Raw genomic sequence first — 26,613 nt, 5'->3', positions numbered from 1 at the left:
GCGCGAGATAGATATTTTAAAATTACAACTATCTCAATTGGATCAATATTATGGAATGGATATCAAAAACGATATTCACTCTTGTCAACCTGTGATTGTACACAAACCTGTATTTGTGACACAAACTCCTGTCGTCGCTAGTGAAACCTCGCCTGGTGACAAAAACCGTCTTCCCATGCCGAATGAAAAGGAAAGAGAAGGACACGACCATAGAAGGGGTAACACCAACGTACGCCCAGATGCCGAAGGTGAGGTAAAAAATTCAATCAATTCCAAACCCGTGACCGGTGGAAGATTTAATCATTCTGACGTGCCAACTGAACAGGAAACAAAAGGCAGGAATGAGGGTAATTGTCGCAAAGGTGCGAGCCACAAAGAAAAAGATAATTTGATAACGGGAAAAAACCTAGAAGAGGTAACAGATTACATTAATACTCGTGTCAGCGTTGAATATGACGTGGTAGATTCTCAGCTTTCCCCGCCAAAAAATCCTGGCGCTACATATCATTCTTGCGTGCCTACCGAAAGGAAGACAGAAACTTTGGATAAGGGAAAGAATCACAAAAATGGGAACCTTATGGCAAGTGTCGAAAATGACGGCATTTATTACGGAAACTGTCGAGATCTTCCATCTGAGAGTGAAATAATTGGAAGAAAAAACGCAACTGGTGTCGAGAATCATTCCTTTCATGGGAACGGTAACGGTATTAATGCACACCGCTTCTCACCAGAGCAATTTCACAACTTGGAATATTCTGTTATGAAGCCTAAGAAACAAATATTGTGCCATCACATTAAAACGGGATGCAATGACGCTTTCGGCGATGGTGAAGGTGATTCATTAAAGCCAATGTATATCCCATCAGAACCCGTTGACGCCAACAACCTTCCTCATATGTTGGCTGAAGACGATGGAAAGAAATGGGACAATAGAATGGACCGCGAGAAACCATGTCAACATACCGAAGGTGATTATATCGATAAAAACTTCATTCCATCACAAAAAACCAGAGCCTCCTACCATACTCTTGAGTCGGCTGAGGGGATGGAATACAGGACCAACAGAATGGATCGCAAGAACCCTCATCTTCACAACAAAGGCGTCGTATTAAACGAAAACAACGTTCCATCGACACAACGTAGAGCCTTCCAGGATCCTTATGAGCCAGCTGAGCAGATGAAATTCTGTACCCACGGATTGGACGCGAAATATAATCGCTTCAAAGCTAAAAATGACTTCAGGTATCCATGCCAACATGGACCCACAGAAGAACGGGAACAACGGAAAGGTGCAATGCCTGGTGTCAGGTTTGCAACTTATACACCACCACCGAGGCGACCCGCACAAAATCTGGGAATCTCACAAATGCCGTTGGATTATCTCCTGGAGCTAGTGGACCGGGCTTGGAGAGGCGAGGCAATACAGGAAGTTGAGACACTCCTGGAAAGCGTTTACGAGGATATGAGGGAGGAGCCAGAAAACGAATGGCTGTGGGAACAGCACGACCCACTAATAATAAGAGAGGCACTACTACACAGGTTGACGCAGATAATAATCTACGATATGAGGCGACAGGAGCATAAAGAGCTCCACCCGCAACAGACGACCCTTTCCCGCCAATACTTCGGCCAGACTTCACCTGGATGCAAGTGTTCCTGCCACTCTAACTACCAAATGCATTCATCACAAAATGTAAGTACATAATTCCAATTATATTAAAATACCTTTGCCGAGGGTAAAGGGTTTGTTTCCTCTGAGTTACATACTAAATATGCACAACAGGGGGAATCGATTTCTGTTCTTAAGGCCGATATTGAAACGGTGAAAATCTAGATGCCGCGGTGGATAACGAACATTACTCTCCACTTCCATGAGTCTTTCCCATGTCTTAACCTCCTTCCAATCGTAGGCCATGAATAACTATTGTTCATTTATTAAATTTTCAATATTTGAGAGAATACTCCACATAAAAAGATAATACATCACAAAAACATTTGAATGACCCCATTCAAAACTTATTTCCAAAAGCACATCAAAAGGCGTACCCAAAACAATAAGTTTGAGGGGCACGTATAGGGGGTATCATGGGGTTGAAACCTCCTCTGGGGAATATATGAAGACCTTTATCTCTAGTAATCGCATTTTATGCTATTTTGACACTTGAAATTGCACATTTAATCGGTCGTCGGGAAGTTGTTTGGCTAAAACATATTGGTGGAGTAGAATAAATTTTTTTTATAGGTTAATAGTTTTCTGCTTAAATGAATTGTCTTACGGAATGCGTGTCCCCCTGTGCCCCCCCCCCCCCCCCTCTACGCCGTTGACCACTTAAGTATCAGCTCAACATAATCCATGACGAACGCTTCCTTTTTCATCGCAGATGACTCGTATGGATTACGCCGATGCTTGGGAATTAGGAGATAGAACACGTCATTCCCGCACCCATTGCCGTAAGCACAACAAACCATCCATGGAGGAAACGAACCAGTCACAACGCAGAACTGGACATCTGGGAGAAATGGTTGCTGGTAAAATTCAGCCGCGAGGAAGGCAGCGGAGATGTACAGCAAATATGGCCACCTATCTGCAAGAGTACGAAGAAATGGAACGCGATTTGAAAATTCTCGAGAAGAAGAGGAAATCTTTGATAACGGTATACAATGAAGGGCTGCAAAAACTATCCAACCCAAATGTTCCACTCCAAAGTGTATGGATGCCACTTCGCAGCGAACTGGATGACATCACGCGCGAGATAGATATGTTAAAATTTGAACTATCTCAATTGGATCAATATTATGGAATGGATATCAAAAAAGATATTCACTCTCGTCAACCTGTGAGACAATATTACTAGTTTCACTGTCATCATGTAACAATAGGTGGTCAAGTTCGAAATTATATTCCTTTACTCTTTGTAAAATGAAAAATTTTAGTTGCCACGCACCCTGATCATACCATGGCATTAAAAATTTTGTAAGAGCATTAGGTCATTCATGATGAACTCTACTAGCTCAAAAAATATTTCTCGAACGCTTTCATTTTGCGGTTTTTTCAATTTTGTGTGTAAATGTGATTTTTTTCCTGCATGGCCTTATTGTTCTACACATTATGATGCATGTCACCAAAGGCATCGTCACAATGTCCTCATGGCATGCCAAATACCAAATTATATTTCCTTGGATGTACTTTGGGATGCATTAAAATTTGATGACGTTTTTGGCTATCTAATTGTATTGCATCATATTATTTTACCCTTATTCTCCCATTGATCACCCTAAAATATATATTCCGCTGAATTTTGTTATTTTCAATGACATGCACTGCGCGTTATTTTTTTTTAATGGCCCAAAGCTCTTTGCCAATTATTTTCCAAGTTTTGAAGTGTTCAATTAGTGCCACTTTAAATATTTATCCACGCTTAACTCAGCCAGAAGGACGCGACAAATATTCATGAACTAGTTCAGGGATGCCGCAAATGACGGCACAAATTATGGCTCTCGGACGTAGTCATTTTCAGATGTCATCATAGTCCCTATTTCCATCATTTTTTTCTTTTGAGTTACCCATCATTGGACACTTACGTGGAATAAGCAGCAGCCAATTAAAGTACGACAACGATAAGGAAGCCCTAAATGACAGAGTGACGTAGATAATGATGGTTTACGCAATATTTCCTCAAGGGGTCTGCATAGAGAAGGCTCAATGTCATTCCATAAAAGGCTGATTTCTGAGGCCACTGCGGACGCATTTTAATCTGTTTTCAAAAATATCCGCGGCTCTGTGGTGTGTGTAACGCGATCCTCTTTCATCCAATATTTTGCAGTACAAAGTTTGTCATTGCGAGGAACAGCATTGAAAAATGACGATTTTGACAGATCACATTATCATGGGCGTACCCAGCGGGGGAAGGTCCAGTACGGGGAAGCTGTCCTCCCCCCCCCCTCATATGAGTAAAAGTAAATTTAGTTCAAAACGAAATTTTTTCAACAAATTTTCTTCAGGAAATCCAAGAAAAGTGATGTTAGTGCAGGGGAATGGAATTTTTACATTTGTAAAATGTTATTTTCGGCTAAGCAGGTTGCACAGCGGAACCGTGGTGATTGACAATAATTTTTCCTTGGGAAAAGATATTCGAGGCATATTTTCACGACGCCATCCCATAATGATAGAAAAAAGGCTTACTGTGATCGTTTGCGATAGTTTATTTTAGCTTAACAACCGAATATTTCACCAAATAGTTAGCATTTACTCTTAAGGGATTATCAATGTTTTGGTCAAAGTAGGCTATCCTACCCAAGCACCCCCATTCCTGCCACACTTCGCTCCACGCTCGAAACCAGTGGTTCCCCTTCCAGTATATTTACCTACAACCTCCTTGGCGACAACATATTTAGAGGACGACATGAGGATACTCTTTTAATATTCGTGCTTTCCCCAATCAAAGAAAATCATAACTGAAATGCGTGAATGCGTGAACTGAAGTACTCTGGATCGCCACCGGATCAGGAACTGCATTACTGCCGACGCGACGTTTCGATGTCCAACTCGGCCATCGTCCCATGGCCTATTGACGCTAGCTTTCGCTCAATAGCCCTGAGGACTATGGCCGAGGCGGACATCGAAACGACGGCAGTAATGCAGTTGCTGACACGGTGGCGGACCCGAAAACACTTCACTGAATGTATTCGCCGGGAAGGCACCAAATCATAGCTGAAATTATGACTGGATGATATTATTTACGACGTCACGCGCAGGATAAATATGATAAGATCACACCGATCTCAAATGGATAAATATTATGGAATCGATATCCAAAATATTGTTCACTCGCGTCAACCAGTGAGGCAATATTATGAGTTTCGATGTTCTTATGTCGCAATAGGTGATCAAGTACCAAATTATATTCTCTATAGTATTCCACTCAGGGGGGCGGCTAGGAATGATCGCTGGGGGGATTAGGTGCAACTAACACGAAGGTGTGTGGAGGTATGGTATACCCACCAGGATAAGTGTTAGGTGCGAGATTAATAAATTGCGCAATTTTAAGTTAATTGTTCAAAATGGTGAGTTTTACGGCTTTTGGAATGATATTTTATTATATCGTTCACTATTCTATATTTATATCAATTCAATTAAGTAAAATGGATTAAAATTAAAAACTTCTATGGTCTCTGGGGGGGGGGGGGTCAATCCTCCAAACCCCACCCCCTTGCTACGCCTCTGATTCTGCTCAACTTTGTGGAAGTTCAATCTAGGATATGAAAAGAAAACTGTATTTATCCACCAATTATTTCTCGCGGTACAACTAGTATCGACGCAACGGCGTCTTCATCAGGCACCTAATGATGATGAATGTACCTGATGAAGATGCCGCCTCGTCGAAACTAGTTGTACCACGGAAATAAATTGGCGGAAAAATACATACTTTCCTTTTCATTGCCCAGACTCAAAACATTGGCCCGCTCAACCCCATGGAACTGAAGTTGAGAATTTCGCTTCGAATCCCTAATAAAGGCGCTTGGGCGCCATTTGACTGTTATCTATACTCGTTCAAGCACACGTAACGATTTGAGCACTGCCTAATGTCTGCAATCAAAATCACCCATATAAAACTTAAAAGAAAACAAAATACAACTAGCTAATTACGAAATGTACTTAACAGGTTTCATGAAACTACCGCTATTACCGATTGAAGTAGTCACTTTAGGCTATTGGAACAAGCTTTTTAGTCTTAAAAAAATTACCCTACCCGAGGTAGATTACAATTAGCGGAAATTAATGACAAATAACAAATTTTACCTATAAACTTAGTAGTAACATATTATATTTGCTTGAAAATTGGTCATGGAAATGAATATTCAAAGATCCATGAATTTGTCAAAACTAAATAACACACATGATAACATCAACGTGATTTCTCCTCCTATTATAAATGCACAATTATTATGCAGGAAAATAAGTTACCTCGAATTTTCTTCGCCATCAGGTACAGCTGCAGGACGGGAAACTTCGTAGCAAAGACAAATAGTTCCCAATACCACAACCAGCTTTCAATCTTCCTTCCGTTTGATGCTGACAACTGAAGGTAATAAATGCGTCGCCTACTACTTGACCAAGAACCCTACATAAGGACGGTAATGTCCTATCTGAAATATGTTATCAATGGCTGCGCAAGTAATTCGAGTTCCTACTTTGGCCGCTGTGGCGCCGCCAACCGCAAGCGAGGGGGTTAGCAGACGTTACAATAGGGAAACAATGTTATTTCTCAATTTTGTTTTACCAAATTACGGCGAACAATGATTAGTTTTACCAATTTTTCTGATAGGATGAGTTAGATAATAGTCATATCTGTATTTGATGGGATGGAATAGACACTAATGCCTGTGATGGTACAGCTAAGTGAAATTATATTCACACCGGTGCCCTCCAAAAGAAACTGTTTTAACTGCCTGAAAAAGTTGAAAATCCGCCAATGAACCTCAGGTGCACGAAATAACCAAGGAAGGAAATCGATAAATGAATGAATATATACAAGAAATTTGCAGCATGCAAGTCTGTTCGCCATGATACCTTGACAGACTATTTCGAGAAAAGCTCAGCTGATAGTGTAGCCTGCCAACACATTTGAAACGTGGCGGATCTTTCGGTACAATCTGATGTATTTAAACCATTATCTCGGACGCTATAAAGACATGGAAGCGCTCACATTTTAGGGCTATGTATAGTAAATGATTTATTTAACCCTCGAAATATAAATTTTACGTAGTGGGAGTAGTGATTAACTTTACTAATTGCTTATTTTACACTCACATAAACACTCTAGTACGTCATATGAATACATTACGAATTTATATTTGTTCCTTCATTTCACGATTGAAACAAATTGCTTCGATATCACTCATTAAAAAAAGAGGTATCCACGGTTGAATAAGTATATGGTTCTGAAATCAAATTATACTTAAACAAATGGTCTGCTACGCAAGATCGATGCACCGTTAATGAAAGATTTTCATGTATTCAGTTCACTTTCTACTTAACTTCAATAAATGCTGTGACCAGTAGAATATAAAATTAAAACGACAATACCTTAAACTTTCTTACCGTCATTGTACTAAAAATACCTTTGCGAGCATTCTTTCAGGTACACAGACAGCATCGCCCATTGAAAATACAAGACTCTCACCCTCACTGATGCCGATATCGGTGCGCATGGGTTTTGTATCAAGCAATACTATTTCTTTCACCATAGGTACTAATCGAACACCTAAAACGACTTTTAAAAAGATTTTCTCCATTTTAAGATCACCGAATACGTACCTTCCATTCCAACGGAATAAAGGGGCAATAAACAGAATGATTGCTGGAGACAAAAAGAAATTTAATGAATTACTCATCTTGAAACAGCATACATTGCACTAAAACAAGGCAAAGTCTTCATACTTGCAGCGATATATCACAATTTTTCCCTGATCCAGTCTATTCAGTAATTCAGTCTTATCCTCGCAAAGGTGGTTGAAGTAACATACGAATAATATCAAAGGGCAAACATTTACACTTCAATAATCGTTTCTAAAAACACTGAAATTATAATCAGCGGAGTATTGTATCACACGAATTCACAATCACAAAACTCAATCATTTTTTCTCTACGAATGACCTTTTAATCGTTCCACATGTGATTTCAAGCCACAGAAATGTTTTCGTACAACATAAAAACTTCTGCGGAAGTCGTAGATTCGTAGCGAACACTAAAGCAATCGATGTAAACAAGCCACGCTAAAAGATACACACCAACACAATAAAATCAATGCTGTCACTACTAATCACAAATTAAAATAATTATACGCCTAAATAATTAATTATGTGATATCTTCAGGGCGAAAGTGTAGGTCACACACTCAAAAACACATTTGCAAACACGGTAAGTACTAAAGCGCAATCCTTCCTTGGAATAGCCTTCCTCCATTTCTCAAGCTCGGACTCCATCTGAAAAAGTATCGTAAAAGCCTTTTAAATTTCTGTATTTATTAAAATAATGATAATAATGAGACAACACACAAAATTTGGAGCAAAATGACTTCAAATTTTCTTGCAACCGCAATGGCGGACGACAATGACTCACGTGTACTTACTTTGTCTTTACACAACCTCCTGATCTTCACACCCTGAAGTTTATTATTCCCCTTCGCAGATGAATTTCCGCAAAAGCATCCTGGCTACCAATAATAACGTAAACCCATTGCTTCCTGAATAATCAGCGATTTTGCAAGGGACTCTCACGTTTCTCCCATTAGAGGCAATGGCAAAATGGCTGCGACGCTGCCTCCAATGAATCCGCGTGCTGGTGGTATTACCACTCTCTTAAAGTAAGGTCTTATGCCTGACACCGGTGGAAGACAATTTTATTTTAAATACTTAACTCGCGAAGGAGCTGATTCATTCCACGTTGGCTCAAAATTCCACCTTTTATATAGCATACGATGAAGAAAGAAAGAGTAGGAGTAGGTAAACCCCATTCAATACTATACATAGATTACTGAAAACCGAATAAATAAGGTAATTTCAACGTGAGGGAATGACGAGAGGCTGGATATATTAGCAAAATGTCTCATTTAACCCAGATAAATCTAAATGAAAAACCCCTGATAAAAATCTTCTTATCAAGGTTCAAGCATTCTCATGACTCGTCTACACGTCGCTGCATCCGTGAGTCCTTTTTCTTATTAAAACCACGCAAGCATTCATAAAATGAATTTGACCCATAACTATTGTATCCCGTTACGTCCGAAAAAGGGTAGTTTCCTTCATCAAAGAAAACGAAAGGCATTCATTGCGATTCGTTACCCACCATAAGTGCATTAACAATACACAAATTATTTGGTTTTGGAAATCCCAGTTAAGACGAATGGCAGTGGTGAATTTTAGCCTCTTTTGAATAAGATCTGTTTGGCGCCCATGCGATGCCACTCAACATGAAGTCACAGTGACCTAGACGACGAGTCAGGAGTTTTACATCGTCTGAGATTACCAGTGCATGCATGTGGCACAGAGCTCAACCATTTCTTAATAATCACCTATTAAAATTGCCTATGATGGGAAAATTATCTTCGTTTGATAGGGTATTAATAACCCTAATTTAATCCAAGTGCTACCTGCTAGCAGGGTACTTTACACTTCCGCCATACTCGGCAGCAAGCAGCCTGCACCATAGCGGCGTTCATAGCCTCGCACCCAGGTAGCCTCACACAGCAGCAACCAGACGTAACACGGGCTTTTCCCAGCATTCATACTAAGCCGTCGCGTTTTCTCGCTCTTGTAAATTTTCCTTCTCATTTTATCGCGAAAAATAGATATCGTCATTTAAAAAGCTAAAAGCGTGAAATACGTGCTCCAGGAGTAATAATCTTTTGATTAAGGCATAAAATATAACAGGAAACCACCCTCGTGGCCGAAATCCGAGAGACCTACAGAATTGCCGGACATTTCATAATTTAAACACAAAGTGAACTGTATCGAAAAAGATAACTAGCCTCCACGATAGCACTGAGTGACTTACCCCACGGAGCCTATAGCCGCCAGGCTACAGGCTCCACGGTCAGGCGTCTTGAATATTACGATGATGCCTGTTAGTCGGTGCGTCAATGAATGAGGCCGGTTTCGAAGCCTTATGGGCCCAGGAAAGCATTAGATAACGAAAAAATATTCCGACAGGTGTCGCGGTTAGTGGCAAATCCATTACTGCCCTCTTTAGGCCATAAAAGAAAATCCACTACAGGGCGCGAATATCAAACATCTATAGTTTTATTAATAACATCATTAAGACAAATTTTTCAAATCTTACTTCCTTTATTTCCTTAAAAGTTTCAGGAAAATTCAGTTTTTTTCAACTACGTTCTACATCAAATAGTAGTTTTATCAGATAATGAAGTATTCGAGCAAAATGAAAATTAGAACCTTGTCACACTTATTCAGCGATGTGGTGATATTTCCACCCTCTTACAGTAAGGTCTAAAAGAGGAAACCGGCGAAGGGCAATAAAAAAGTGCGTACATTAAAAAAAGGAGCTGATTTATTAATCATTGACTTAAAATGTCATCTAGTTACGTAGCATACGATTGAGTTTAGTACCCGAGACTTCATGAAGCAAATGAGTAGGAGTAGCTACCTCACAGCTGCGATAATACTTACAACTCTTCATCATTCACACATTCGGGATTTTCTCTCGTGTTTTTATTCGCTCTGCATTCCTCAGGAATTCTCTCTTTTATATAACTGCCTTTACCTTGGCTTTTGAAAAGAAAAGGCACTTTGTTTAAAATTATTACGGCCCCTTCATACCAGTGCTCACCATGAAATTCTCTCCACACATCCCTCTAAGTTCACCTCAGCATTCTTTCCACCGTTTCATCACCGCTAGAATCCCCCATCGCTTTGAAAGTATTTTCGCTCTCATTCTTCAAGATCCGTTTAAAATAGTCACGGGGCATTAGAACTAAAAAGGCAACGTTTTATTAAACAGTGTATGATACAGCCCAAAAAAAGAATTTTTCACATATTAGCAGTGTAGAGATTCCACAGAAGACAAAATAACATTGCGGTGAACAATTTCTTACTAACTCTGACATGAATGTATTTGACTAAATGTAAATTTTAACAACCCATCTTCATACAGTAAGTGGAGTTTGATTCATAATTCCGTAAGCCCTATTCCAGCATATGTTTCCGCGACAAACTCAAAGACTGGTTGATGTGAAAGATGAAAAAGACGTACGTCACTGGAAGATGTTGGACGCCAAGTCACAGAAGTATATAATAACGACTATTGATAAAAAGATAATGGTGCATATTATGTCTTGTGTTACTGCCCATGATATGTTTAAAACCCTGACGAATATATACGAACGTGATACAGAGCAACAGAAGTGTAATTTACTGCAACAGTTCTACAATTTCCGTTTCGAGAAGAGTGCCAACATAATGACGAATATTTCCAACACCCAATCAATAGTTCATAAACTTAAAATGCTGCAGCAAAATATTGATGAAACCATGTTAATAACGAAGATACTTAGTGTGTCGCCCGCTGATTATCAAAACTTCAGCACCGCGTGGGTGTCTACCGTGAAAGACGAAAGAACAATTGAAAACTTCATAGCGAGATTGGCGGCAGAGGAACAAAAATTTAAATGCTCTAACGATGAAGTAATACAGAACTCAGCATTAAGAGCGGAAACGAAATACTCAAGGAACCAAAATAAATGTAATAGCAAACCATTGTTTTGCAGTATTTGTAAGAAAAATAATCACGAAGAAAAGAATAGTTATTTCCGAGAAAGATCGAAATCTCAAAAAGTGTGTCATCACTGCAAGAGACCGGGACATTTTATTAAGCAATGCCGTTTCCTGAAGGATGATGAAAGGAAAGCTAAAACAAGCAAAAATGCATTCATCAGTTCTACTGCATTTTTCAATGAACGAGTAAATGAAGAAATTTGGTACTTAGACAGCGGAGCCAGCGAACACATGTGCAATGAAATTGGAATATTTAAGGAATACCAAGAGATTAGTGAGCCTAAGAAAATAAAAATTGGAGACGGATCAACGCTGGACGCGGTTGGTTGCGGGACGGTGAAACTTCTGGCGAACAACGGTGAAGAATGGATGGAAACAATCCTTGAAAATGTCTTGTATGTGCCTGAACTTAAAACTAACCTTTTTCTATAGGAATAGCCCTTGATACGGGATACAAGCTGGAGTCTGATGATAAGAAATGCGTATTGAAGAACATGAACAATAAAATCTGTACACAAGCAATTAGATCCGGTAAATTGTACGTAATGGATTTTCGAACAACCAGGCAATCAACTGCTGAGTTATATTTGGCAAAGAAATCCGAAACTTTGCAGGAGTGGCATAATAGATTTTGTCATCAAAACTTCACCTTAGTGGAAAGAGTTTTAGAAGAAAATAAAATTCCATTTATTGGAAACAACCTCAAGTTTTGCAGTTCCTGTGTAGAAGGGAAATATGCAAAAAGAAAATTCACTCCAAGCAGCAGTAGCTCTAAAAGCATATGTGAATTAATACATGCAGACCTATGTGGACCGATGGAGACAGAGTCGATTGGAGGAAGCAAGTATTTTCTGTTATTGAAAGATGACCTAGCACACTTCAAAGTAGTATATTTTCTCAGAAACAAAAGCGAAGTGAAAGAAAAGCTGAAAGTTTTTACAAAATACGTAAAAAATCAGACTGGAAAAGGGATTAAAATTTTTAGAAGTGACAATCGATCTGAGTTTGTAAATAAGGAAGTAAGAAAAATATTTGAAGGTGAAGGCATTTGTCATCAAAAATCTGTGCCCTACAATCCTGAGCAAAATGGGAAAGATGAACGAGAGATGAGAACTTTGGTAGAATCAGCTAGAACAATGTTGTTGAATAAGAAACTGAGCAAAGAATTTTGGGCCGAAGCAGTTGATACTGCAGTGTATGTGATCAATAGAACTGGAACAAGTTCAATAAAAGGCAAAACTCCTTATGAGTTATGGTTCGGTAAACCTTTTGGAAATTTTGAAAAGCTCAGAGTTTTTGGATCAGAAGTCTATGCTCATGTGCCATCTCAGAAGAGACAAAAGTGGGATTCCAAAGGCAAAAAAGGGATGTTTGTGGGATATGAAGATTGTTCAAAAGGAGTAAGAGTATTTTTTATGGATAAAAGAACAGTTGAGGTAGTTAGAGATGTAGTCTTCATTCCTGGAATTCAAAATAACAGCAAGGAAGAGAGAGAAATTAAAAAGACCATAAAAAGAGTAAAGGTGGAAAATCAAGATGAAGAAGATATAGTACAAGAAACAGAAGGTGTAACAGCTGGAAGAGAAGATGCAGATGAAGATTACACTACAATCTTAGAGACAGAAATAAACTTAAAGCACCAGATAACTTGAAGGAATATCAATGTAAAATGGCTTTAATTTCGTATAATGAAGCTGTAACTGGACAGGAAAAAGATAAATGGATAGAAGCAATTGAAGATGATAAATCATCGTTGATGAAAAATGAAACATGGAAATATGTCAGTCCTCAAGATGCCAAAGGGAAGAAAATTTTAACCAGTAAATGGGTATTCAAAATTAAAGAAGACGGGAGATACAAGGCTAGATTAGTAGTTAGAGGCTGCGAGCAAGAGAGAGGAATTGACTATGAAGAAACCTTCAGCCCAGTGGTGAATACAACATCACCGAGGATACTGTTTGCCATTGCAGCTAAAAATAATTACAAAATGAAGGCATTTGATATTAAAACAGCTTTCCTTTATGGAGAACTAGAAGAAGAAATTTACATGCATGTGCCAGAGGGTTTTAGTGTCAAAAATAAAATTTGTCGTTTAGAAAAATCCTTATATGGATTAAAACAAGCACCCTTGAAATGGAATCAAAGGTTGAAGAAGTTTTTACCGAACAGAGGGCTTTTTCAGTTGAAATCAGAGCAGTGTGTATTCATAAATGAGAACAGAACTCTGTATTTAGCTGTGTATGTAGATGATGGGATCATGACAGGAGAAAATTAATCTGATTTAGACAATTTATTAGATAGTTTGGGAAAGGAGTTTTAAACAAAGACAAGAAATAATCCAAAGGTTTTAATTGGCATAGAGGTAACAAAAACTAAGGACTCTATTTTCCTATCTCAGAAGGAGTTTACAGATTATATATTAGATAAATTCGAGACGAAAAATACCTAGGAAGCTGATACACCTCTTCAAATTGGGAAAAGAGTTGATGAGCACGAAGAAAGGGATAAAAGTGTTCTCAAGTTTCCTTACAGAGAATTGGTTGGTAGTCTTTTATATTTGACGAATAAAACAAGAGCTGACATGACTTTTGCAGTCAACTATGAAAGCAGAAGTCTGGAAAATCCAACAAAAACAGACATTGAAAATGTAAAAAGAACATTGAAGTATTTAAAGAATACAGAGAACCTGGGTATTCGGTACAAAAGAAGATCAAACTTGACTCTGACTGCTTATACTGACTCTGACTATGCAGGTGACTTAAAGACTAGGAAGAGCACAAGTGGATACGTCCTGATGTTCTGTGGAGGTCTAGTAGCCTGGTGGTCACGTAAACAACCAATTGTGGCTCTCTCCACTACAGAGGCAGAATATATTGCAGCAGCTGACTGTGTGAAGGAAGTCATAGTATATGCAAAAACATTTATTGAAGAATTGGTAGGTAAAGAACTGAGTGTAAGTTTACATCTGGATAATCAAAGCACTATTCGACTAATTGCGACCGGACAGCTTAATAGACGAAGCAAGCACATTGATGTAAGATATCATTTCATTTCTGAAAAGGTATCACAAAAAGTAGTGACTTTAAATTACTGTCCAACACAATATCAGTTGGCGGATATATTTACCAAGCCCCTCAATAGTATCAAGTTTCATGCAAATAAAAACTTATTACTGTCAAGTAATTGAAGGAATTTTAATTTTTGCTAAAAGGTAAATGTGAGATTAATTTTTGCTGTATAATGATTATAATTATATGAATTAATTCTGTGATGAAATTTTCAAGAAAAGTTTTATGGTGTTGAATGATAAAATTTGTTTTCTGTGGTTTCTAAATAAAATAATTAAGAGAGAGTGTTAAATATTGCATCTAAGAGATCTAATCTGTTTACTATTTACTGTGTTGAGTTGAAGTAAAATAATATTGTCCTGTGCGTTGTGTGAAGTTATTAGTAAAATATTTAAAGAATCAGTGGAAGTTTCAACAAATTCCACAAAATAGAAAAGAACTGCTCATCCAGGAAAGAACACCGGCAAAATATATATAATAAATACGTGCGGCTTTTGATGAATCAGCTAATACCTTTAGACTTTAAATAAAAACACGGTGACGAAAAATAATGTTTTCATTACTTATACTGTCATCAAAAATGATTTCTCGTATAATAGTTTCAGATAGAGAGGCAATTCAGCTCATTTATTCCATAATTATCAAAATAAAAATAACATTGGACACTGCGCAACATTCTTCAAAATCAGTATCCGCCGTAAAAAAAATGGTGTTCTTAAATGGTATTTACCACTCACACAACATGATAATCCTCAAAACAAACAAATATTTCATCCACCCTCCTCTACGTGGATAGAACTCAGCTCACTACAATGGAATATAGCATAGGGAATAGAACATAGCGCATATTCTACCGCAGGCCAGCAGACGGCATATCTGGCGCGGCAACAATACTTTCGTTTACCTTGGCAACCAGAAAACGTAGCCGTACGGTGACATTTTATCAATTGGATTTTCCAAGCGATAGAGAGCGGATGCGATAGCATATTGTGGTGGTATAAACGAAGTTTAAACGATCTGTTTACAGTATCAAACAGCTACAGTGAGTAATACATCAATCACTTGAGTAGCAGAGGAAGAAAATAGTCATCTTGCAGGCGTTTGCAGTCAGCAACAGCCGGCGGAGTTCCGTCTTCGGCCAGCAGAGTTCGAAAAGAACTCGCGCAAATACGAGATTCCATTCATATCCTGGAGATCTCGCCATCCATATTTTCCGCCACGTACATCATGGAACGGATTTTAAAGAGATGTGAATCGAGCATCTCTGGAAGTGTGATGGGTAACAGCCTGGAGGAGAGGCTGAATAAAGAGTATATCGTCCACCTGGAGCACATTCAACCGAATTTGATTAAAATTCCCAACGAGCTTCGAACCCAGGCAGAAAAATGGTTGATTTATCTAGTCGGAGTGATTCCCAAGACCCTGGACGAAAAGGAGAGGCGAAACATCCACCTGTCCGTTCTCCTCAATGACATGGCATCCGGAACACTCACGGGGATACACAAGCTCACGAATCCCCCAAGGCCAGGTGAGCCAATGCCTCCGAGTCCGAAAATATACTTCGACGACACCGAGGAGAAATTGCTGGCCGCGGAAGTCGTTGAAGAAGACCTGAGCGACGTTTTGTCCACAGAACTCAACGAAGCGGAAGGTGATGGTGCAATTTCGGCCAAAGGAGAACGTGTTCAACACCATCCAGTGACACAAACTCCTGTGGTCTCTAGTAAAACCGCGCCTGGTGACAGAAACCGTCTTCCCATGACGGATGATAAAAAAAGAGAAGGACACAACCATAGTCGTGGTGACACCGACGTTCGTCCAGATGCCGAAATTGATGGAGCAATTTCGGCCAAAAGAAGACGTGTTCAAGACCATCCAGAAACTTTGGATAAGGGAAAGGCTCACAAAAATGGGAAACTTATGGGAGTTGTCGCAAATGAAGGCACTTATTACGACAACTGTAGATATCATCCATCTGACAGTAAAATCATTGGAAGGAAATATGCAACTGGTGTCGAGAATCATTCCTTTCATGGGAACAGTAACGGTATTAATGCACACCACTTCTCACCAGAGCAATTTCATGACTTGGAATATTCTGTTATGCCGGATAAGAAACAAATACTGTACCATAACATTCAAACGGGATGCAATGACGCTATCGGCCATGGTGAAGGTGATTCATTAAAGCCAATGTATATCCCATCAGAACCCGTTGACGCCAACAACCTTCCTCATATGTTGGCTGAAGACGATGGAAAGAAATGGGACAATAGAATGGACCGCGAGAAACCATGTCAACATACCGAAGGTGATTACATCAATAAAAACTTCATTCCATCACAAAAAACCAGAGCCTCCTACCATACTGTTGAGCCGGCTGAGGGGATGGAATACAGGACCCACAGAATGGATCGCAAGAACCCTCATCTTCACAACAAAGGTGTCGTATTTAACGAAAACTACGTTCCATCGACACAACGTAGAGCCTTCCACGATCCTTATGAGCCAGCTGAGCAGATGAAATTCTGTACCCACGGATTGGACGCGAAGAATAATCGCTTCAATGTTGAATATGAATTCAGGCATCCATGCCAACATGGACCCACAGAAATACGGGAACAACGGAAAGGTGCGATGCCTGGTGTCAGGTTTGCAACTTATACACCACCACCGAGGCGACCCGCACAAAATCTGGGAATCTCACAAATGACTTTGGATTATCTCCTGGAGCTGGTGGACCGGGCTTGGAGAGGCGAGGCAATACAGGAAGTTGAGACACTCCTGGAAAGCGTTTACGAGGATATGAGGGAGGAGCCAGAAAACGAATGGCTGTGGGAACAGCCCGACCCCCTAATAATAAGAGAGGCACTACTACACAGGTTGACGCAGACAATCATCAACGAAATGAGGCGACAGGAGCATCAAGAGCTCCACCCGCAACAGACGACCCCTTCCCACCAATACTTCGGCCAGACTTCACCTGGATGCAAGTGTTCTCGCCACTCTAACTACCAAATGCATTCATCCCAAAATGTAAGTACATAATTCAAATTATATTAAAATACCTTTGCCGAGGGTAAAGGGTTTGTTTCCTCTGAGTTACATACTAAATATGCACAAGAGCGGGAATCGATTTCTCTTCTTGAGGCCGATATTGAAACGGCGAAAATCTAGATGCCGCGGTGGATGATAGGCTGCCAATGCTATTTTTTCATCCTGTTTCTTTCGTATGGGATAAGTATTTACGTGAATCTCACGAACAATGAAATCCACATCTATGAGTCTTTCGCATGTCTTTACCTTCTTCTAATCATAGGTCATGAATAAGTATTGTTCATTTATTAAATTTTCAATATTTGTGTGAATACTCCACATAAAAAGAAAATAGATCACAAAAACATGTGAATGACCCCATTTAAAACTTAATTGTATAAGCACATAAAAAGGCGTAGCCAAAACGATAAGTTTGGGGGGCACGAACAGAGGGGGTAAGGGGGGTTTAACTCTCCTCTGTGAAATATATGAGGACTTTTATCTCTAGTAATCACATTTTATGCTATTTTGACACTTAAAATTACACAATTAATCGGTCGTCGGAAAGTTTTTTGGCTAAAACATACTGGTGGAGTACAATGAGTTTGAGGGTTTTAGGTGAACTCTTCGAAGGATACACGGCACCGGGGCCGGGAACCAAGCCAGTAGATAAATCGCCCCGACACCCGGGGAGGGGCAGGAAGGGAAGGAAAAAGGATAGAGGAGCCGCCGCGATGGGAGCCCGCCGACAACTCTGGGAAGGGATAGGTTCGGAAGGGCCGGGACGAGGGAAAAACAGCCCAACGCTATAGAAGCGAAGGAGGCCCTACTATTAGCGAAACCAAGCATTACGAATTAATGTTCTTGCAATTCTAGTGGATTTTCCTATGAGGAAGAAAAATCCATCGATCGAATCGCTAGATATTGGTGGAGAACAATAAATTTGTATTATAGGTCATATTGTTCTGCTTAAATGTCTTAGGGGGTGCGTGTCCCCCCGCGCCCCCTTGGTTAAGCCACTGACCTCTTTTGATATCAGCTACACATTATCACTAACGAACGCTTCCTTTTTCATCGTAGATGACTCGTATGGATTACGGCGATGCATGGGAAGGAGGAGAAAGAACACTTCATTCCCGCACCCATTGCCGTAAGCACAACAAACCATCCATGGAGGAAACGAACCAGTCACAACGCAGAACTGGACATCTGGAAGGCAAGGTTGTTGCCGAAACTCAGCCGCGAGGAAGACAGCGAAGAGGTACAGCAGATATGGCTGCCTATCTGCAAGAGTACGAAGAAATGGAACGCGATTTGAAAATTCTCGAGAAGAAGAGGAAATCTATGATAACGGCATACAATGAAGGGCTGCAGAAAATATCCAACCCAAATGTTCCACTCCAAAGTGTATGGATGCCACTTCGCAGCGAACTGGATGACATCACGCGCGAGATAGATATGTTAAAATTAGAACTATCTCAATTGGATCAATATTATGGAATGGATATCAAAAGAGATATTCACTCTTGTCAACCTGTGATTGTACACAAACCTGTGATTGTGACACAAACTCCTGTCGTCGCTAGTGAAACCTCGCCTGGTGACAAAAACCGTCTTCCCATGCCGAATGAAAAGGAAAGAGAAGGACACGACCATAGAAGGGGTATCACCAACGTACGCCCAGATGCCGAAGGTGAGGTAAAAAATTCAATCAATTCCAAACCCGTGAACAGTGGAACATTTATTCATTCTGACGTGCCAACTGAACAGGAAAATAAAGGCAGGAATGAGGGTAATTGTCGCAGAAGTGCGAGCCACAAAGAAAAAGATAATTTGATAACGGGAAAAGGCCTAGAAGAGGAAACAGATTACATTAATACTCGTGTCAGCGTTGAATATGAGGTGGTAAATTCTCAGCATTCCCCGCCAAAAAATCCTGGCGCTACGTATCATTCTTGCGTGCCCACCGAACGGAAGACAGAAACTTTGGATAAGGGAAAGAACCACAAAAATGGGAACCTTATGGCAAGTGTCAAAAATGACGGCATTTATTACGGAAACTGTCGAGATCTTCCATCTGAGAGTGAAATAATTGGAAGAAAAAACGCAACTGGTGTCGAGAATCATTCCTTTCATGGGAACGGTAACGGTATTAATGCACACCACTTCTCACCAGAGCAATTTAATAACTTGGAATATTCTGTTATGAAGCCTAAGAAACAAATATTGTGCCATCACATAAAAACAGGATGCAATGACGCTTTCGGCGATGGTGAAGGTGGTTCATTAAAGCCGATGTATATCCCATCAGAACCCGTTGACGCCAACAACCTTCCTCATATGTTGGCTGAAGACGATGGAAAGAAATGGGACAATAGAATGGACCGCGAGAAACCATGTCAACATACCGAAGGTGATTACATCAATAAAAACTTCATTCCATCACAAAAAACCAGAGCCTCCTACCATACTCTTGAGCCGGCTGAGGGGATGGAATACAGGACCCACAGAATGGATCGCAAGAACCCTCATCTTCACAACAAAGGTGTCGTATTTAACGAAAACTACGTTCCATCGACACAACGTAGAGCCTTCCACGATCCTTATGAGCCAGCTGAGCAGATGAAATTCTGTACCCACGGATTGGACGCGAAGAATAATCGCTTCAATGTTGAATATGACTTCAGGCATCCATGCCAACATGGACCCACAGAAATACGGGAACAACGGAAAGGTGCGATGCCTGGTGTCAGGTTTGCAACTTATACACCACCACCGAAGCGACCCGCACAAAATCTGGGAATCTCACAAATGCCGTTGGATTATCTCCTGGAGCTAGTGGACCGGGCTTGGAGAGGCGAGGCAATTGAGGAAGTTGAGACACTCCTGGTAAGCGTTTACGAGGATATGAGGGAGGAGCCAGAAAACGAATGGCTTTGGGAACAGCCCGACCCCCTAATAATACGAGAGGCCCTACTACACAGGTTGACGCAGACAATCATCAACGAAATGAGGCGACAGGAGCATCAAGAGCTCCACCCGCAACAGAAGACCCCTTCCCGCCAATACTTCGGCCACCCTTCACCTGGATGCAAGTGTTCCTGCCACTCTAACTACCAAATGCATTCATCCCAAAATGTAAGTACATAATTCAAATTATATTAAAATACCTTTGCCGAGGGTAAAGGGGTTGTTTCCTCTGAATAACATACTAAATATGCACAAGAGGGGGAATCGATTTCTGTTCTTAAGGCCGATATTGAAACGGTGAAAATCTAGATGCCGCGGTGGATAACGAACATTACTCTCCACTTCCATGAGTCTTTCCCATGTCTTAACCTCCTTCCAATCGTAGGCCATGAATAACTCTTGTTCATATATTAAATTTTCAATATTTGAGAGAATACTCCACATAAAAAGAAAATACATCACAAAAACATTTGAATGACCCCATTCAAAACTTATTTCCAAAAGCACATTAAAAGGCGTAGCCAAAACAATTAGTTTGAGGGGCACGTACAGGGGGGATCATGGGGTTGAAACCTCCTCTGGTGAATATATGAAGACTTTTATCTCTAGTAATCGCATTTTATGCTATTTTGACACTTAAAATATCACATTTAATCGGTCGTCGGGAAGTTGTTTGGCTAAAACATATTGGTGGAGTAGAATAAATTTGTTTTATAGGTTAATAGTTTTCTGCTTAAATGAATTGTCTTACGGAATGCGTGTCACCCCCCCCCCTCTACGCCGTTGACCACTTAAGTATCAGCTCAACATTATCCATAACCAGCGCTTCCTTTTTCATCGCAGATGAGTCGTATGGATTACGGCGATGCATGGGAAGGAGGAGATAGAACACGTCATTCCCGCACCTATTGCCGTAAGCACAACAAACCATCCATGGAGGAAACGAACCAGTCACAACGCAGAACTGGACATCTGGAAGGAATGGTTGCTGGTAAAATTCAGCCGCGAGGAAGGCAGCGGAGATGTACAGCAAATATGGCCACCTATCTGCAAGAGTACGAAGAAATGGAACGCGATTTGAAAATTCTCGAGAAGAAGAGGAAATCTATGATAACGGCATACAATGAAGGGCTGCAGAAAATATCCAACCCAAATGTTCCACTCCAAAGTGTATGGATGCCACTTCGCAGCGAACTGGATGACATCACGCGCGAGATAGATATGTTAAAATTACAACTATCTCAATTGGATCAATATTATGGAATGGATATCAAAAAAGATATTCACTCTCGTCAACCTGTGAGACAATATTACTAGTTTCACTGTCATCATGTAACAATAGGTGGTCAAGTTCGAAATTATATTCCTTTACTCTTTGTAAAATGAAAATTTTTAGTTGCCACGCACCCTGATCATACCATGGCATTAAAAATTTTGTAAGAGCATTAGGTCATTCATGATGAACTGTACTAGCTCAAAAAATATTTCTCGAACGCTTTCATTTTGCGGTTTTTTCAATTTTGTGTGTAAATGTGATTTTTTCCTGCATGGCCATATTGTTCTACACGTTATGATCCATGTCACCAAAGGCATCGTCACAATGTCACCATGGCATGCCAAATACCAAATTATATTTCCTTGGATGTACTTTGGGATGCATTAAAATTTGATGACGTTTTTTGCTATCTAATTGTATTGCATTATATTATTTTACCCTTATTCTCCCATTGATCACCATAAAATATATATTCCGCTGAATTTAATCATTTTCAATGACATCCACTGCGCGTTATTTTTTTTAATGGCCCAAAGCTCTTTACCAATTATTTTTCAAGTTTTGAAGTGTTCAATTATTGCCACTTTAAATATTTATCCACGCTTAACTCAGCCAGAAGGACGCGACAAATATTCAATAACTAGTTCAGGGATGCCGCAAATGACGGCACAAATTATGGCTCTCGGACGTAGTCATTTTCAGATGTCATCATAGTCCCTATTTCCATCATTTTTTTCCTTTGAGTTACCCATCATTGGACACTAACGTGGAATAAGCAGCAGCCAATTTAAGTACGACAACGATAAGGAAGCCTTAAATGACAAAGTGACGTAGAGAATGATGGTTTACGCAATATTTCCTCAAGGGGTCTGCATAGAGAATGCTCAATGTCATTCCATAAAAGGCTGATTTCTGAGGCCCCTGCGGACGCAATTTAATCTGTTTTCATAAATGTCCGCGGCTCTGTGGTGTAAGTAACGCGATCCTCTTCCATCCAATATTTTGCAGTACAAAGTTTGTCATTGCGAGGAACAGCATTGAAAAATAACGATTTTGACATATCACATTATCATGGGCGTATCCAGCGGGGGGAGGTCCAGTACGGGGAAGTAAACGAGGATATTGAACAGACGAATGGAGGCGAGGGCAAACGACTATTTGGGCGAAGATCTGTTTGGTTTTAGGAAAGGGAAGTCAACTCGTGATGCAATAGCGATAATGAGGTCCCTGGTGGAGAGGAACCTAGAATATGACCAGGACGTATATGCCTGTTCCGTGGATTTTGAAGAGGCGTTAGATAGCTTGAACTGGTTAGAGTTAATGGAAATCCTCAAGAGAATAAGTGTATATTGGAGGGATAGACGACTAATTTGTAATCTGCATATGGCCCAGACTGTGCAAGTGTGGGTAGCGGACGGAGAACCTGGGTGGGTAAGCATTGGCCGAGGTGTGAGGCAAGGCTGTCCTCTATCGCCGCGTGTGCCTACTTTTTATGGTATGCGCTGAGGAGATGGTAAGAGAAACGTGGGATGAGTTAGAAGCTGGAGTAAAAGTGGGAGGAATGATGTTCAAATAAGTGAGATTCGCGGATGATCAGGCGTTGATTAGCCAGTCAGCGAGGAGGTTTCAGGCTCTAGTGAATGCGTTATACGAGCGTTGCGAGGAGTATGGGATGAGGATTAATCACAAGAAAACTAAGTTTATGCGGTTTTGTAAAGCATCACGAGCGAGGAATGTGAGACTTAAGATAAAGGTGGGTGGTGAATAATTTGAGCAGGTTGAGCAGTTCAACTATTTAGGCAGTACGTTAGAGGTAAACGGATACGGTAGTAAGGACATTAGGAAGAGAATTGCATAAGCAAAGGAGGCGTTCGTGAACAGGAAGGAAATTCTGAGAGGATTGTTGTATAAGAGTTTAAAGAAAAGGTTAGTGAAGAGTTTGATCTGGAGTGTTGCGCTTTACGGTGCGGAACCGTGGACATTGAGGAAAGAAGACGAGAGAAGATTGGAGGCATTCGAGATGTGGGTATGGAGAAGAATGGAGAGGGTGAAATGGACGGAGAGGAAAAGGAACGACGAAGAGCTGGATAGGGTTGGCAATGAGAGGCAGCTTTTAGATGAGATACGGAGGAGACAGAATTTATGGATGGAGCGAATAATTAGCGGAGAGGGGATGTTGAAAATAGTGCTAGAGGGTAGAAGCTAGAGGGTAGAAGTAGTAAAAGTTCCTCATGGTATTTCAAACGTGAAAGCACTTATATGGTTACAAGTATAACTTTCACGCGACGAAATAATAACAACTAACCACATTCCATCATGTGAATAGGTTGCGTATTCTGATGTTTATTGTTTGAATTAATCACTTGAATGTATCTCGGGTTACTTGTATTAGTTTTACGACACTATGAACGTTTTAAAACACACTACTGCCACAAATAACCTTATAAATGTTGGGGAAACGAGGTAGGGGAAGGAAAAGAATAGGGTTTTTAGAAAAAATGAAAGGAAGTAGGCCTTACAGTGAATTGAAGAAGGCAGCGCTGGAAGGATAGGGAGTCTCCCAAATCACTTCATTAGTACTCCATGGAAACCTACCTTAATCTTAATAATTATAAACTGTATGTTGACTATTATATTAATTAAGGAAGGTTTCGCTGTTTATAAATCGCATGTAATTACAAGGTGTAAAATCCAGCATGAATTCGAATACAATTATCTGCAAATATTCGTTACCAATAACGTAGTTCCAAAAGGGACATACTTAAATATTACATTATTTCAGTAAGTCTTTCATAAAAACTGGTATCATAGATTCCATTGCACGTAAAAGTTCCTCATGGTATTTCAAACGTGAAAGCACTTATATGGTTACAAGTATAACTTTCACGCGACGAAATAATAACAACTAACCACATTCCATCATGTGAATAGGTTGCGTATTCTGATGTTTATTGTTTGAATTAATCACTTGAATGTATCTCGGGTTACTTGTATTAGTTTTACGACACTATGAACGTTTTAAAACACACTACTGCCACAAATAACCTTATAAACATGAAAAACTCTCAACAATAGCAGGAATTATTATGCACTCTTTTCTGTTTACATTACGTACAACGTAAAACTGAGTACCAAAGGTATTAAACTTTGAAATAAATCACAGCCTTTCATCAACTTAAGCCGAAACTAAGTAAAAACTTGATCTTCATATGAATACTTATCCAATACATTGAATTAAATCAACTTCTAACTCACCTCACAAATTGTGGAAGACGGCTATGGTTGCCACTTATCCATCCCGCAAATTTGTAACCATTTCGCCCTTACCTCAGGATTACAAGGAAAAACAAAAACACGGAACCCATCCCTGCAACTAAAGGAACAGCTTGGTGCAGAAGAACCACCCACCTCTCTTATTAATCAATTACAAAAATGGAAAAAACTGCACCTACTTGACGTTACGCCTATGCTACAACACAGCAGACCATTGATGATTTGACCAACAATGGCGGATTGCGACGACTCAACTTCGTAGTTATTATATGGCAAAATAGAGGACTCTGAATCCTCGTGCTGGTGGTATTACCACTCTCTTAAAGTAAGGTCTTATGCCTGACACCGAAGGAAGACAATTTTTTTTAAATACTTAACTCGCGAAGGAACTGATTCATTCCACTTTGGCTCAAAATTCCACCATTTTATATAACATATGATGAAGAAAGAAAGAGTAGGAGTAGGTAAACCGCATTCAATACTACACATAGATTACTGAAAACCGAAAAAATAAGGTAATTTCAACGTAAGGGAATGACGAGAGGCTGGATATATTAGCAAAATGTCTCATTTAACCCAGATAAATCTAAATGAAAAACCCCTGATAAAAATCTTCTTATCAAGGTTCAAGCATTCTCATGACTCTTCTACACGTCGCTGCATCCGTGAGTCCTTTTTCTTATTAAAACCACGCAAGCATTCATAAAATGAATTTGACCCATAACTTTTGTATCCCGTTACGTCCGAAAAAGGATAGTTTCCTTCATCAAAGAAAACGAAAGGCATTCATTGCGATTCGTTACCCACCATAAGTGCATTAACAATACACAAATTATTTGGTTTTGGAAATCCCAGTTCAGACGAATGGCAGTGGTGAATTTTAGCCTCTTTTGAATAAGATCTGTTTGGCGCCCATGCGATGCCACTCAACATGAAGTCACAGTGACCTAGACGACGAGTCAGGAGTTTTACATCGTCTGAGATTACCAGTGCATGCATGTGGCACAGAGCTCAACCATTTCTTAATAATCACCTATTAAAATTGCCTATGATGGGAAAATTATCTTCGTTTGATAGGGTATTAATAACCCTAATTTAATCCAAGTGCTACCTGCTAGCAGGGTACTTTACACTTCCGCCATACTCGGCAGCAAGCAGCCTGCACCATAGCGGCGTTCATAGCCTCGCACCCAGGTAGCCTCACACAGCAGCAACCAGACGTAACACGGGCTTTTCCCAGCATTCATACTAAGCCGTCGCGTTTTCGCGCTCTTGAAAATTTTCACTTCTCATTTTATCGCGAAAAATAGATATCGTCATTTAAAAAGCTAAAAGCGTGAAATACGTGGTCCAGGAGTAATAATCTTTTGATTAAGGCATAAAATATAACAGGAAACCACCCTCGTGGCCGAAATCCGAGAGATCTACAGAATTGCCGGACATTTCATAATTTAAACACAAAGTGAACTGTATCGAAAAAGATAACTAGCCTCCACGATAGCACTGAGTGACTTACCCCACGGAGCCTATAGCCGCCAGGCTATAGGCTCTAGTGTTGCCGCGAGACTCAAGACTTTCTCGTCTCGTCTCGAGTCTCGTCTCGTTTTCGAGACGAGACTCGAGACGAGACCGTAGGGTAGAATTCGAGACGAGACTCGAGACGAGACCACCTTTTGACGAGACGAGACGATACCACT

This window comes from Ischnura elegans, chromosome 11 (assembly GCF_921293095.1).
Source record: "Ischnura elegans chromosome 11, ioIscEleg1.1, whole genome shotgun sequence".
NCBI lineage: Eukaryota > Metazoa > Arthropoda > Insecta > Odonata > Coenagrionidae > Ischnura > Ischnura elegans.
This window is presented reverse-complemented; position numbering follows the sequence as displayed.